The sequence below is a fragment of the Amblyomma americanum genome, chromosome 1, assembly GCF_052857255.1.
Source record: "Amblyomma americanum isolate KBUSLIRL-KWMA chromosome 1, ASM5285725v1, whole genome shotgun sequence".
Lineage (NCBI taxonomy): Eukaryota > Metazoa > Arthropoda > Arachnida > Ixodida > Ixodidae > Amblyomma > Amblyomma americanum.
The window spans coordinates 442,876,430-442,890,657 of NC_135497.1; the positions used below are offsets into that span (position 1 = coordinate 442,876,430).

The following is a 14,228-nucleotide window of genomic DNA, read 5'->3' on the forward strand; positions in this document are numbered from 1 at the left end:
TTACCGCTATGCGTTCAGACAACCGGGCGTTTTCTGTCACACGTGAATTGGACGGTACCGTAGCACCATTTTGAACCGACAAGATTCCGCTGCACCATGCCGTATAATGACATTAAATCTGGACGTATGGCACATGTCGCCGCGAAATATAAAACAACGTGACGTTTAGAGGCTTAAGGAATCAATCAGTGGGCAGCTTTAGCATAGTGCGATAAAAGCGATGGCCTTGTGCCAGAGCATCCGCCTCGCATTCGGGAGGTGCTGTTTGGACCTCCAGTGCCGCCGGGTACACACCCGTATCTAAAGGGTACAAGATTTCCCCCAGCCTGACGCTCGGCTTTTCAGGGCTGATATGCTTGGGAAAAGGATCTTGGACCAAAACCGTAATCCGCTTACATGGGCATGCGCTTGGCATACGTTGGCCAGAGTTCGCCTGCAGCAGATCACAAAAACGCTCATAGCGCACCTCGCAATGCTTCTGTGCGCGCGTGCTCCAGTGTACCACATGCTTCTGCACCGTTAGTCCAGCACTCGCGATAGGCCGCCCTGCATGAACGTGAAGGCGTCGTTGATCCTCTCCAGGTGCACCCTGTGCATGATGAGCTCGTCGAGCTAAAGCTTCTTGTTTAGGTACAGCTCCACCAGCTGAGGCACTTGGTCGACAGACTTCCAGCCTGCGGGAATGGACACGCAAGCGCAGTGGGCAACTTGCACGATAGCTCCACGGAATCCACAAGCATTGCTTGCAGGGTAAATCGTTGGCGGCCTTTCGCAGTGCTTCCCAGACAACACAATTTCGGCCGCTGTGGTGTCAGAGAGCCTTCCCTATAATGTGCATCAGCAGTAGCCGCAGTAAGAAGAAGCGCACAGAGACAATTGAGGGGGGGGAGGGGGGTGACAAATAAAATGGCCAATTTGGTGGAAATTTTTTATTTCTCAATTCATTTTTTTTTTCGTAATCCTCGGGTCTTCATCTGTCTCGTAAGGAACAATTATAGCGAAATATGCAGTAAAAATTTAGAAATTAAATAACTTTTTTTATATCAAGTCGTGAAAAATTGTGAGCGAATAGCGCTTCTAATGGTCCCGGCACATCGCGAATTTCGCGGGTTTCCCGCGACGTATCACCGTACCATCTTAGTATCACCATGAAGAGGAGAGAGCAGAAGATCAGAGCTTCCGTTGGTTGCAATGTCGCATTTCTCTGGCCAACAGCAAAAGCATACAAAGTGATAAACGAGGCAAAGGTGGAAATAAACTATCGAGGGAATAAACTTTAAGACTCTTATAGATTCTCTCAGTTCTCACTATTTCTGCGTTTGTATCACTCGTCCCTGCATCATTTCGCAGCGAATGGCAGTAGAATTATTGTTTTTTGCACATGAATCCCGAGGCATTAAGGAGTTCAATAGGGTTAACTGTTTTTGTGTACACTTGAAATATTTATTGAAAGTTGTTTTTATGAGAAACGTTTTTTTAATGGAAATATAAATGTTGGAATTTAACTGTATTTGCATGAGTACTGGGTGTCTAAAAAAACTAATAGCTTTATTGCACGGAACAGGGCTTTGTGAGCATGCTGAAATAAAAAAAAAGCTTCTGCACTTTCTTCATAGTTATTTACCACCCGGGGGATGACTTTATGAGGATGTTAATTGTTATTACTCAGCAACTACGCAAGATAGACTAAATAAAATGCCTTTATGAAAACAGCATATAAAAAGGTAAATACCTCAGTCAAATTTGGTTACATTTCATTTAGCTCAAAAGTGTTTTAAGTTTTCATGTCAGCACGCCAGCAGTGTTGGTCAGTCGAGCTACGCTGCACATGACCAAGAGTGGGCTCCATGTGCGCTGTTACATAGTTAAGTGTATGGGGCCCTTGGAATGCAGACTCGTTCAGGTCCGCAGGTCCCGGATCTCGGTGACCTGATGAAGGACCTGTTGAAGCGCCGGAGCGCTCTGTGGGAAAGAAATGCTGGTGCTGTACCTCGACCCAAGGGAAGACGATGCACTTTGATCTTCGTAGGCGCGAACACGCCGTTGCTTTTGCGCGTTGATTACAAACTCGGCCGCTTTTCTTCGTCGGCGAATTAGCAAGAACACATTGGCTCCCGCGAAAAAAACTGGTGACGTTGCCGCGGTCGCTGCCGACATTCGACATCATGCCGCCGCATCTTGGTTGATCCATGCTCCGTCAACTCACGGGAGCAGCCGCTTGCAATATTCCCAGGCAAACGGTCGTCGATCTCAACACCACTGTCTGGAGAATCTGCCAATGATCAGAAGAAATTTCAAACGTTGCAGTTGACTCGTCCTTGTTAACTCGTCTGCTGGGGACCCAAGAGGTTTCGTGTGGAATTCCTTTCGTATATATAGACAGCGAGGTTCCCGATCTTAGCAATATAAATTTGGACCGTACATCAGATTGCTCGTACAAAGTTTTGAGAGAATTGTGAACATTAAAATTCGCTCACAACACCTGGCCACAACTGCTTCTGACCATCTTGCCCTGTGAAGTAGCTGATGCTATGATGAGGGTTGGTGCGAAGAAGGCAGCCGATTACGAGAAATCAAAGCCAGCCTTCTGAAAAATACAGTATTCCGGTCGAAGCCTTCCGCCAACGGTTTAGAAACGCAAGTGAAAGTGACAGTGAGGGATAACCGAAATTCGCGCATAGCCTTAAGGCCAACCTACTGGAGTGCCTTAAAGAGGACCACAGACTCTATAAAAGCAGCCGGATGGCACGTTGTCATATGCTTTTTCCAGCCCCTGTACAAATGCTACATAAACTGTGTAGTCTCAGTCTTCGCTGACTTCCTGCTCTCGCTATAGTCCGTCAACAGGTCATTGAAAGCTGGCCCCTGCGGACCTGAACGAGCGCGAAAAAGAGAGCGACACGACGAGGCAGCGCGTTGAGGACCGCCGTCGTTCGCTCAGTTGAGAAGCCTCATGCTAGCGACGGCGACCTACTGCAGGTGCACCAGAGGAGATGCGTTTTCGTTCGGTCCCTGCGCACTGCAGCTTAGTAAACACTCCAGTAAACTGTCACCTTGATAAGCTTGTAAGTGGGCGAACTACGCAGCTGAGAAAAAGCGTCGCGACTCGCGAGTGATTCTGGAAAGCACCAGCACTGAGGATAGAGGGCCCGTATACACGCATCTTGGCCTGCATTTCGCTCTCTCGTAGCCCTCTCCAGATGTTAATTGTTAGCCCTCCGTTACCGACAAGCAGATTGAGCTCGATATTTAAGTTTTGCGGGTACGTCTAGCAAACGAAATATGTTGTGACGTTCCTTGTGTGTGCTACGAAGGGCCTCGTTTCAGCGGGCCTGGCCCCGTGACAAGACGGCGGGCATCATCAATTACCGAGCCATACTCGTTGAGAGTGAACGAGCAAAACGAAGGGCTTTAAGCAGAACCGGACCCCCTTTCCATAGTGTCGGCACGTGTCGAACGCCGCCGCCGCCGCCGCAGGGAGACGGCCGTTATCTTCCCCAATTGCCGTGACCGTGCCGGGGACAAAGGTCCTCGTTTCGGCGGGCCTGGCCCCGTGGCAAGACGGCGGGCATCAGCAATTACCCTCCCGAGCACATCCCAGGACAAGGGACCACTTTCCCGGCCTTTTAGTGACCTCGCGGTCCGGCCTTGAGTGGCGAGTGTCATTTGATGGAGAACGGAGGTCGGTGACCCGCGGGAACCGTCAGCGGGCCATAGACCGTCTACCACAGCCGACGCTACCTCGACGACAACCTTCTTTCTCTCGGACTCAACACGTGACGGGGGCGAGATCATAAGTGCGGTGGTGTGTTTGTGCGCCCAAGTGAAAGCCCTAGGCCCCTCCCACTCCGGCGTGGGCGTCCTCACCCTAAGGAATGTGGGGATAAGAGGATATAAAAATCGACAAGGAGCACGGAAGAAAAAACGCGGAGGACGACATCGTTCGCCAAGGGGGCCTTCAGCGCCGAAGCCCGACGGCGTGCAGCTTCTGCCAGCAACCGTTCGAGCTCAACTCCGGAGCCCCTCCATCGTCCCCATGAAGTCGTCGGCACGTAAGCTCGACACCCCAGCCTCTGATGTATAATCATGTATAACTATTGAATATATCTGTTTGTTTAAACTGAGCCATACGGTGTCTCTTTGCCTCTCCGTCCCGTGTGGACCTGCGCATTATGGGGGGGTCGTCACACTGGTGTCAGAAGTGGGGTCTCAAAAGCAAATGTCCTCTGAATGCTGCGACATTCATGACTTCAAAATTGTAATCAAAAGGGAATTACGGGACTGATTGTGGGACTTCTACCCCCATTTGAGAGGCTTGAGGCACCGGAGGGCTTGAGCGAAAAAAAAATGTCTGTATCTGAGGGAGCTCCCACTCCACAGCCGTCGCTCGGAGCAAGCATGCTGGCATTAGGAAGCGTCATTCCGACGTTTACGGGAGATAAGACAGGGGTTCCAATCTGCGATTTCTTTTCCATGCTAGAAGAGATTGGGAAAATGGGGGGATTGTCCGATGCTCAAATGCTGGGAATGGCGAGGTGTAAGATGGCAGGAGCTGCTCATGATTTTCCATGGTGAGACGAAAAAGTAAAATCCACAAAATCATTTGCGGAATTTAAGAAGCTCGCGTTTGAGCATTTCGACACTGAGCCACATCACGTGCGGGTACAGAGGTTCCGTGACGCCGGACAGATGGTAGGGGAGGACGTGCGAACGTTTGCGCGCGGCTTCAGCGCCTAGCACGCGATACGTTAAGGAGGGAGGAGGAAGGAGACCAGCTAAGGAAGAAATCGCGGAGGATCTACTTAAAGAGGAAATGACCGCTTTGTTCGTGGCTGGTCAGCAAGACCCCGTGCGCCGGTTCGTGCTCTCGCGCAAGCCGAGCAATTTCGACCAAGCCGTGGCGGCCGCATTGGATGAGGAACGAAATGAGGCGTTAACGACAGCCGCAGCGAGAGTACGCGTCATAGAGAGAGCGGTGCTCAACCCTGAGTTTGCTCTCTTGGCAGAGCGGTTAGATCGCTTAGAACAGCTGCTATCTCAGCAGGTGGAACGCCAGGTTGAAGAGCGCGCTCAACAGCGCCCATTCGCTGGAAACCGGAGACCGCCACAAAGCTACAGGCGCGCGGTATGCGAGATTTTGAAGAAATCGTATGCTTCGCTTGCCAGGGTCGCGGACACATCGCCAGGTTCTGCCAAAACGTGCGCCGTGGGGAGCCACAAAGAGAAGCAGGCGAGACACGCCCTAAGCAAGCCTACAGCGGGGCTCCAGATACCGAGACAAAAAACTAGATAGTCCTCCCCACCCTGAGGAGCGTGGGATGGGAGCAGTGGATGATGAGGTGGTGGTGGTTTGTGTGGCCGACGAGGCATGCCCTGTTGTGCGTTGCAAGTTAAATGGTTGTTGCATGGAATTCTTGATAGATACGGGGTCAAAGGTAACATTGCTTAAGGAGAGCAGTTTTAACACGCTTCGAAGGAAGGGGGACCGCGAGGTGTTGGAAGCGTCTGGTGGTATGGCAACCAAATTTGTAGGCATAACGGGGGATGCTCTTGGCATAAGTGGACTCTACCGGTTACACTTCTCTCTCGGCGGAATTGCATTGGAGCACCCCTGCTACGTATGCCCGGACACGGTGTCTCTGCCAAACGGAGTGTCAGGTATATTACTCCCTTCACGAACAAAAATCTATAAAAGAAGTCTCAGAAGAATACTGCAAGCTGCTGTCGGCAGGGTCAGGGCATTCGACACTCTCCGCAGATGGTCAAGCAGGCATCCCAAAGGCGGCAGTGCCTTCGTTAGACCTGCCTTTCACAATGGAAGAACTATCCACAGCTATCGCGGAGACAAACAGGCACACGTCTCCGGGTCATGATGAGGTGACCTATGACGCCATTGCAAAGCTACCCCACACCTCCCGTCTTCGACTCCTGGAGTATTACAATTCTTCCTGGATGGCTGGTGAGGTCCCCACGGAATGGAAGCTGGCGAAAATCGTGCCCGTTTTGAAACCCTGTAAGCAGCCAACAAGCTACGCATCATTCCGGCCCATTGCCCTACTGAGCTGCGTAGGTAAGCTCATGGAGCGCATGATCTGTAAGCGCATAACTTGGTTCCTAGAAAGCCGAAATGAGTTCCCCAAAGAAATGAACGGGTTCCGTCAAAACAGGTCTGCGACTGACAATATCATCGCCCTCGTCTCATCAATTGAGGAGTACCTTCATGCTGGGTACATCCCAACAGCCATTTTCCTAGACATCAAGGCCGCTTTTGACTCCGTCTTTCACCATGCAATTCTCGCAGCCTTTGGCAGTCTTGGCCTTGGAGGAAGGCTATACAAGTGGATTGGGCATTATTTAAAAGAACGACAAATTTTTATTACCACTCCAAACGGCCCAACACGCTTTCACGCAGTGGAGAGGGGCGTTCCACAGGGAGCGGTGCTCAGCCCTCTCCTGTTCAATATTGTCCTTAGTCACATAAGAAGACACCTTCCGCGAGTGCTCCGCATAACAATTTATGCTGATGATATCTGCATCTGGACCGCGTCACGTTCGCGCTATATAACCCAGCAACGTCTTCAGATAGCACTGTTGCACATTTCGATGTACCTGGCTTCTAGAAGTACTCTCCAGAAGACTTCCAGAAGACTCTCAATGCCGCACGGAACAACTGCCTGCGAATATGTCTTGGCCTCCCAAAGGGTTCCTCTGCATCAGGAACTGTAGCGGAGGCAGGATATCTCCCACTAGAGGTAATTGCCGCCCAGGAAACTATGCGTACCCATCTCCGCCATGTCCTGCAAGGGAAGAAGCACTTCCTACACCGTGTCCACCTAACTCACAGCAACTCTAGCTTTGGCCAGGCAGTGCAGCTCCTGCCCCTTCCTACTATTAATCAGCCTCAGAAACTACTACCTCTGGCCTTTCCTCCATGGACACTCTCTCCTCTAAAGGTGAAATAGTCTGTTCCAGGTGTGAATGAAAAGAGCCGCATGCCACAGGCAGCACTTCTGCAAGCTACTCTCGCCTACTTAATCGAAGAACATACGCAGCACACCCATATCTTCACCGATGGTTCAACTACTAAAGAAACTTCTTGTTGTGGCCTTTATGTGCCCTCAACAGGCCATGCCCTTTCTTACCGGCTGCAGCGGAGGACCTCCTCTACAACAGCTGAGCTTCACGGCATTAAGGAAACTGTTTCTTACATCCTGCGCCGAACCGCCGGCCGTTGGGTTATCTTCACCGATTCAAAAGAATCTCTGCAGATCCTGGCCAACCTGCTGAAGAAAACGAATCACCAGCCAGTTTCCCTGGACATTGGGTATATCCATCATTTAGCTATTGCCGCAGGCCACTGCATACCATTTCAGTGGGTACCTGCTCACTGTGGCATTATGGCTAATGAAAAAGCAGATGAAGCGGCCCGTAAGGGCCATCAACATCAGAGATACATTCGAAGTTTTCTCACGAAATCTGATGCGTCCCAAATGGCTAAAAGTTTTGCGTACGAAGAAACGTATCGGCTTTGAAGTTTGCCGACACATCAGTACCAATTTCTTCACTCAATCGACCCACATCTGAGATCAAGACTCTCACCCAGAATTCCTCGACAACTCGAAACACTTTATCACCGACTTCATCTGAATGCTGCATATAAAAATTGCCTGCGATACCGTTTTGGACAAATGAACAGTCCGCATTGTGACAACTGTGCTTCGATAGAAACTGTGGAACATATCCTGCTTGAGTGCCCTGCGTATGCTAACCAGCGTGCGTACTATGAACATTGCATGCAGAAGCTCTGCCCAGTGCCCCTAACAATGGACAAAGTTCTAGGCCCCTTAGCCTGCTTCAGGCAACAGAGACTTGCAATGCACTTTCTTTTTACATATTTAAAAGACATTGGATATCTCGATAAGCTCTAAATTCACTTGCAGGTTACCTTCATGCATTCTTCTTGCAGTGAACTTCGTCAGCCCATTCGTCGGACTATGCACTCCATCATTCCATAGGTTACATCAATACTCGCCACTGCATCCTTAGTACCCATTTCATGGCTGCATTTTATCTTCGTTTTTTTTTCCATCTCTTCCACGCTGCTCTCCTTCAGTCTTTATCTCCCAAATTCCCCTCCCTACGCAGAGTAGCATGCCAGCGATATTGAAACGCCGGCTAAATTCTCTGTTTCTTCATTAAAGAGTCTCTCTCTCTCTCTCTCCCAGTTATATTAGGGCAGGATTTTTTGAGAAAAGGGAAGGTAGTAGTCTCATTCTCTGAGGAAGAGGTTAATGCGGGCGGCTCAAAAGTTCGGTTTTTGAACAGGAGAGGGGCTGAGATTCGCATTACCGATATTGACACCGGTCAAACAGTGGGATCATTGGAGAAGGTATATTCACGGGCTGCCGTCAGGCTGGTCGATGAGGCAGTCGTCCTTCCTTGGTCGGAGCACATTTTGTACGCGTGTGTGCCTTCAGATGTAGAGAGCGGCGCCGTGGGAGTGCTTGAGCCGGTCGACTCTCTCAGCAATGGCCTGAAGGCAGCAGCGTGCCTCGCGACAGTTAATGACGCCCACAGAGTGCCCCTACGGGTGGTTAACTGTTGCCAGCAGCCACTGAGCCTTCCCAAGAACAAAACATTGGCTTTCTTCACCTCTGCGATAGAGAAACGTGAGCCCACCGATACGGTACTCGCAACTGTGGAGCATGCTAGTCCTTCGGCTGCTCCAAAGGCGTGGTTCGATCTTTCTCACGTAAAATCCAGGGAGAGGGAGGCTCTGGCTGGTTTGCTGAACGACTACTCGGAGGTATTCGCCGCGTCCAACCTGGATTTGGGCTGCTGTGGCGTTATAAAGCACAGGATAGAAACCGGCACTTCATCGCCCGTTTACCAGCGTGCGTACAGGATTCCTTACTCCCAACGTGAGGAGATGGAGCGGCAGGTGCAGGACCTGATTGATCGCGGCATTGTCGAACACTCAAAGTCACCCTGGGGAACACCAGCACTATTGGTGGAAAAGCCCGATGGCTCGTATCGATTGGTAGTGGACTACCGCAAACTAAATGCCGTAACTCGCATCGATCCATACCCCATCCCCAATATACAGGAGACGCTTTCTCAGCTGGGCTCTGCCAGGTACTTCACGGTAGTGGACATGGCGGCGGGATTCTGGCAGATAGCAATGGATCCGGCAGATGCCGAGAAAACGGCATTCAACACGCCCTCAGGGCACTATGAATGGAAAAGAATGCCGATGGGTCTGGCCAACAGCCCTGCTGTCTGGCAGAGAACCGCTGATGTTATCCTGGCAGGTCTTCTGGGGAGGCTGTGCTTCGTGTATATGGATGACATAATCACATACAGTGACAGTTTTGAGAACCATTTGCGCGATATTGAGCAGGTTTTGGTGCGACTAAGAGGAGCGGGTCTCATGCTGAAGCCCTCTAAGGGCCAATTCCTCAAAAACGAGGTGAAATACCTCGGGCACGTTGTTTCAGCTGACGGCGTGCGACCGGACCCTGAGAAACTAAGTTGTGTCTCGGATTTTCCATCCCCGACTAGCGTCCGCCAGGTCCGACAGTTTCTCGGCCTGATCGGTTACTACCGAAGGCACATAGAGGAGTTCGCCAAGCTCGCTAAGCCGCTCACCGCCTTAACAGCCAAAAATGTCGCCTTTCGCTGGGACGAAAACGCGGAGGATGCTTTTGGGGCCCTGGAAAGGAAGCTAATGAGTGCACCGCTGTTGCGCCACCCGGACTTTAATTTGCTCTTCGTTATGGCCACAGATGCGTCAAAGTTCGCAGTTGGTGCGGTGCTATCTCAGGTTATCGAGGGCAAAGAACATCCCTTTGCTTTTGCTAGCCGACAGCTGAGCCCCACAGAGCAAAAGTACGGAGCTACGGAAAGGGAGTGCCTCGCCGTTGTCTGGGCAGTAAAGCACTTCAGATGCTACCTTTACGGCCGCAAATTCAAGCTAGTCACAGACTGCCATCCTCTGAAATGGGTGATGAGTGTCAGGGACCCTAGCTCGCGACTCGCTAGATGGAATCTACACCTGCAGGAATACTGCTTTGAAGTGGAGCACAAGTCAGGAAAGACACATCTGAATGCTGATGCACTCAGCCGCACAGCTGCCGTGGCAGCTATAGATGAGTTTGTCCCCGTAGTCGACCCCGCCGAATTACGCACAGAGCAGTGCAAAGATCCAGACCTGAAGCGAATAATCGAAAGCTTAGAGGGCGCACCGTCTCACCCCGAACAGCTAGGTTATTTCATTGGCAAAGACGGCACCCTGTGTCGGCGCACGAGGCCAACCAGGAAAGGAGACCAGAGAAAACCGCTTGGGAGAGAGTCGTCATACCTCGGTCGTGGACAGAAAGGGTTCTTCGCGCGTTTCACGATGCGCCATGTGCCGGTCATTTTGGCGTAGCGAAGACACGCAGGCGATTGGAGCGTTTGTACTTTTGGAGTGGCATGCGACAGGATGTTAGAGACTACTGTGCGAAGTGTCATTCCTGTCTCGAAAGAAAAACACCCAAGGGACGAAGACCAGCTCCAATTCAGCCGTTGCCTGAGGTTTCGGCTCCCTTCGAGCGGACAGGTATGGACATAATGGGCCCATTGCCCACGACCACTTCCGGAAACAGGTACATTTTAGTATTTGTCGATCACCTTTCAAAATACGCGGAAGCGGTAGCACTCCCAGATCAGAAGGCAGACATGGTTGCAAGAGCATTTGTCGAACAGATCGTGCTCCGACATGGACCCCCGAGGCAACTCTTGACAGATCGGGGAACGAACTTCGTGTCGCAGCTAATGAGGAGAGTTTGCGAGCTGCTTAAGATCGCTAAGAAGCAGACAACACCGTACCATCCGGCTTGCAGCGGCGCGGTGGAGCGACTGAACCAAACCGTGGCCGGGTTCCTGTCGCATTTTGTTTCGCGCGACCAGCGGGACTGGGACTTGTGGCTCCCGTATGCAATGTTTGCCTACAATTCCGCAGCACACGAAAGCACGGGCGAATCGCCATTCTTTCTTCTCTACGGCCGAGACCCGGACCAGCCTAGTGAAGTGCCTGAGGGCCCCCGTCGTGTTCCATACGCTTCACTGGACGACTATAAGGTTGAGCTAGAATCGCGCTTGCAAGTGGCGAGGGACATCGCAAAGGAAGCCTTAAAGAAAGCGGCGAAGCGCAGGAAGGAGGTGCACGATCGCAGTGCTAGAGACGCGCCGTTTGATGTGGGGGACAGCGTGTACATTGAAAACTGCCAAAGGCAGATTGGGCTAGCTGGTAAGTTCCAGACGAAGTGGAGAGGACCGCGCGAGGTTGTCGAGAAGCTTTCTCCGGTAAACTTCAGAGTCCGAGACGTGAACCGGCGCTTGTTAAGGATACACGCAAATCGCCTCAAGTCGGCACCGGTTCATTATTCCCGAAATGAGGGAAGGGAAAGCGCGGATTTTGATGGGGACAGAAGTGAAGCGGAGCTGCAGATAGTTCGCAAGAAACGCCCTCTCCTGCATTTGTTCGGCAGGTGCCAGAGGTGACGGCCGGAATGCCACCGGATTTAATTCATGCATTGCTAGAAGAAGAAGAAGCGCGCGAGGTTGCCGCGCAGATAACGCCAGGAGAGGCTCCTGCCACGAGCCCTCGCGAGTCTCAAAGCAAAGGGTCACAGACGTACTTGGTATGACTCATGAAGGCCGATATCCGCTGCGAAATCGGAAAGCTAAGTCGAACTAATGGCGTAAACAGAGCGGAGTTGTGAACTGGTTAGAATTGTGTAATGCCGCAGCTCATAACATTGCTATGTGCTTATGTGTTAAGATATCGGAGTTGGCAGTTAAACCTTTCTGTCATTAAGTAACACCTTCACAGGAGAGCATGCGGAGCGCATGCAGAACCTGCCCTACTTCCTTTCGTTATCTATATTTTTGTCTGTGCCGTGATCGTGCTAGAAGTGGGAGCTCCTTTGTAACTGTGGTAAATTTATTTCGTACAGTTTGGACTAGAAAAGAGAGGCTTGGGTGCTGAGTTTCATGTTTATCTGTAAAAGAAGATCAGTACTGCCCCTGGAGACGCCAGTTATGACAGCTGAGGTATATGGTGTTGTGCAGTGGTGTTGAGCGCAGCGAAAAGTGTTTTGTCGGACGCACTGTGCGAGGCGATTTAGAAAGCGAAGGGGAGCTGCATGGACTCAAATGTTCGGAGAACATTCTTCTGGAGGGTGAGCGAGTGTGACGTTCCTTGTGTGTGCTACGAAGGGCCTCGTTTCGGCGGGCCTGGCCCCGTGACAAGACGGCGGGCATCATCAATTACCGAGCCATACTCGTTGAGAATGAACGACCAAAACGAAGGGGTTTAAGCAGAACCGGACCCTCTTTCCTTAGTGTCGGCACGTGTCGAACGCCGCCGCCGCCGCCGCGGGGAGACGGGCGTTATCTTCCCCAATTGCCGTGACCGTGCCGGGGACAAAGGGCCTCGTTTCGGCGGGCCTGGCCCCGTGGCAAGACGGCGGACATCATCAATTACCCTCCCGAGCACATCCCAGGACAAGGGACCACTTTCCCGGCCTTTTAGTGACCTCGCGTTCCGGCCTTGAGTGGCGAGTGTCATTTGATGAAGAACGGAGGTCGGTGACCCGCGGGAACCGTCAGCGGGCCATAGACCGTCTACCACAGCCGACGCTACCTCGACGACAACCTTCTTTCCCTCGGACTCAACACGTGACGGGGGCGAGACCATAAGTGCGGTGGTGTGTTTGTGCGCCCAAGTGAAAGCCCTAGGCCCCTCCCACTCCGGCGTGGGCGTCCTCACCCTAAGGAATGTGGGGATAAGAGGATATAAAAATCGACAAGGAGGACGGAAGAAAAAACGCGGAGGACGACATCGTTCGCCAAGGGGGCCTTCAGCGACGAAGCCCGACGGCGTGCAGCTTCTGCCAGCAACCGTTCGAGCTCAACTCCGGAGCCCCTCCATCGTCCCCATGAAGTCGTCGGCACGTAAGCTCGACACCCCAGCCTCTGATGTATAATCATGTATAATTATTGAATATATCTGTTTGTTTAAACTGAGCCATACGGTGTCTCTTTGCCTCTCCGTCCCGTGTGGACCTGCGCATTATGGGGGGGGGGTCGGCACAATGTTCTTTTGGCGATGACCAAATCGACGCTCTTGTTGATCAGGCGAAGAAAGATCTCGGGGGAAAGGGTTGTGTGACAAACCGGAAACGGGGGTCTGGTTGGCTAATCGCGTCACAGGGCGCTTCCATGCGCACCGGGGCTTCTTCACTGGGACGGCGCATCACGGCTACGCTGAGTCGCAGCGCTCCTCTGGTGAAGCTGCGGGGGACCCAGCGAGCGCACCTCAAGCGACACACAACGACAAATGACGATTGCACTGATTTTTCTTTCTTTCTATTCGTTTCCTGTGGATTTAACGGATTATTGAATTTTAACCCTTATTTTAACCTGTGCGCGGTGACGTTTCGTATATATATGCGCGTTTTCACTAGTGGTGTGATCTTTTGTCCTTAATTTTTGAATGCTCAAGTAAACATTGTTAAAAAAACCGTATCTCTTTCTTTCGCCTTGGATTGTAGACACGGAGTAAGGCAATTTCAATGTCTTTGCCACGAGCTGTGCTCTGTGCACTGGTGTCTGGCCATACGTGAGTCACCGCCAAGTGTCGCCGCTGATTTCGTCGCGTTGCTGCTGCAAGCAGGACAGTGCAACTGCGGAGCGTATCCTACTCAGTGTGAGGTCTTTAAGGTTCAGAGAACGAGGGAATCACCGAGGTTCGGGAATTTTTATGATTAAAATCTTCGGTAGAATAGCCAATCTGCAGTGAGTACAAGTCAGCACGTTAATGAGTATTAAGGCAGATAACGAAAGAGAAACTGAAAGAGAGTCCATTGTACCGTTGGACAGTATTCAACGCCAGTGACGGCTGCACCACCGCAGCGCAAAGAATGTGATAGCATACATCTATGGGATGAAAGTACACCCGACACCAGCAGCGTTGAATAAAGCTGCGGTCTCGTTTTCGTAATGCCTGCTTTTAATGATACAGTCTTTGTCAAAAATATACAGCCCAAGGGGCTTGCTTCCAAGCCGTGTAGAGGAGCTCTTAAGCACACTTGATAGTCCTAAGCTTGAGAACTTTGAGGACTTAAGTTCCTCCCGCCTTCGTGAGGTTAGGGTCCTTGGTGTACGCAAGAGGAGCCGCGCTG

General features: G+C 51.5%; 1 pseudogene across 1 annotated transcript in view; it reads right to left on the reverse strand.

Annotated features, from left to right (window-relative positions):
* Positions 1-519: 519 nt before the first annotated feature.
* LOC144125485 (alcohol dehydrogenase class-3-like) overlaps positions 520-14,228 on the reverse strand; it is a 41,105-nt pseudogene continuing 27,396 nt past the window's right edge. Inside the window, exon 5 of the transcript XR_013313386.1 lies at positions 520-674. The product of XR_013313386.1 is annotated as an alcohol dehydrogenase class-3-like (transcript). The remainder of the gene's footprint in view (positions 675-14,228) is intronic.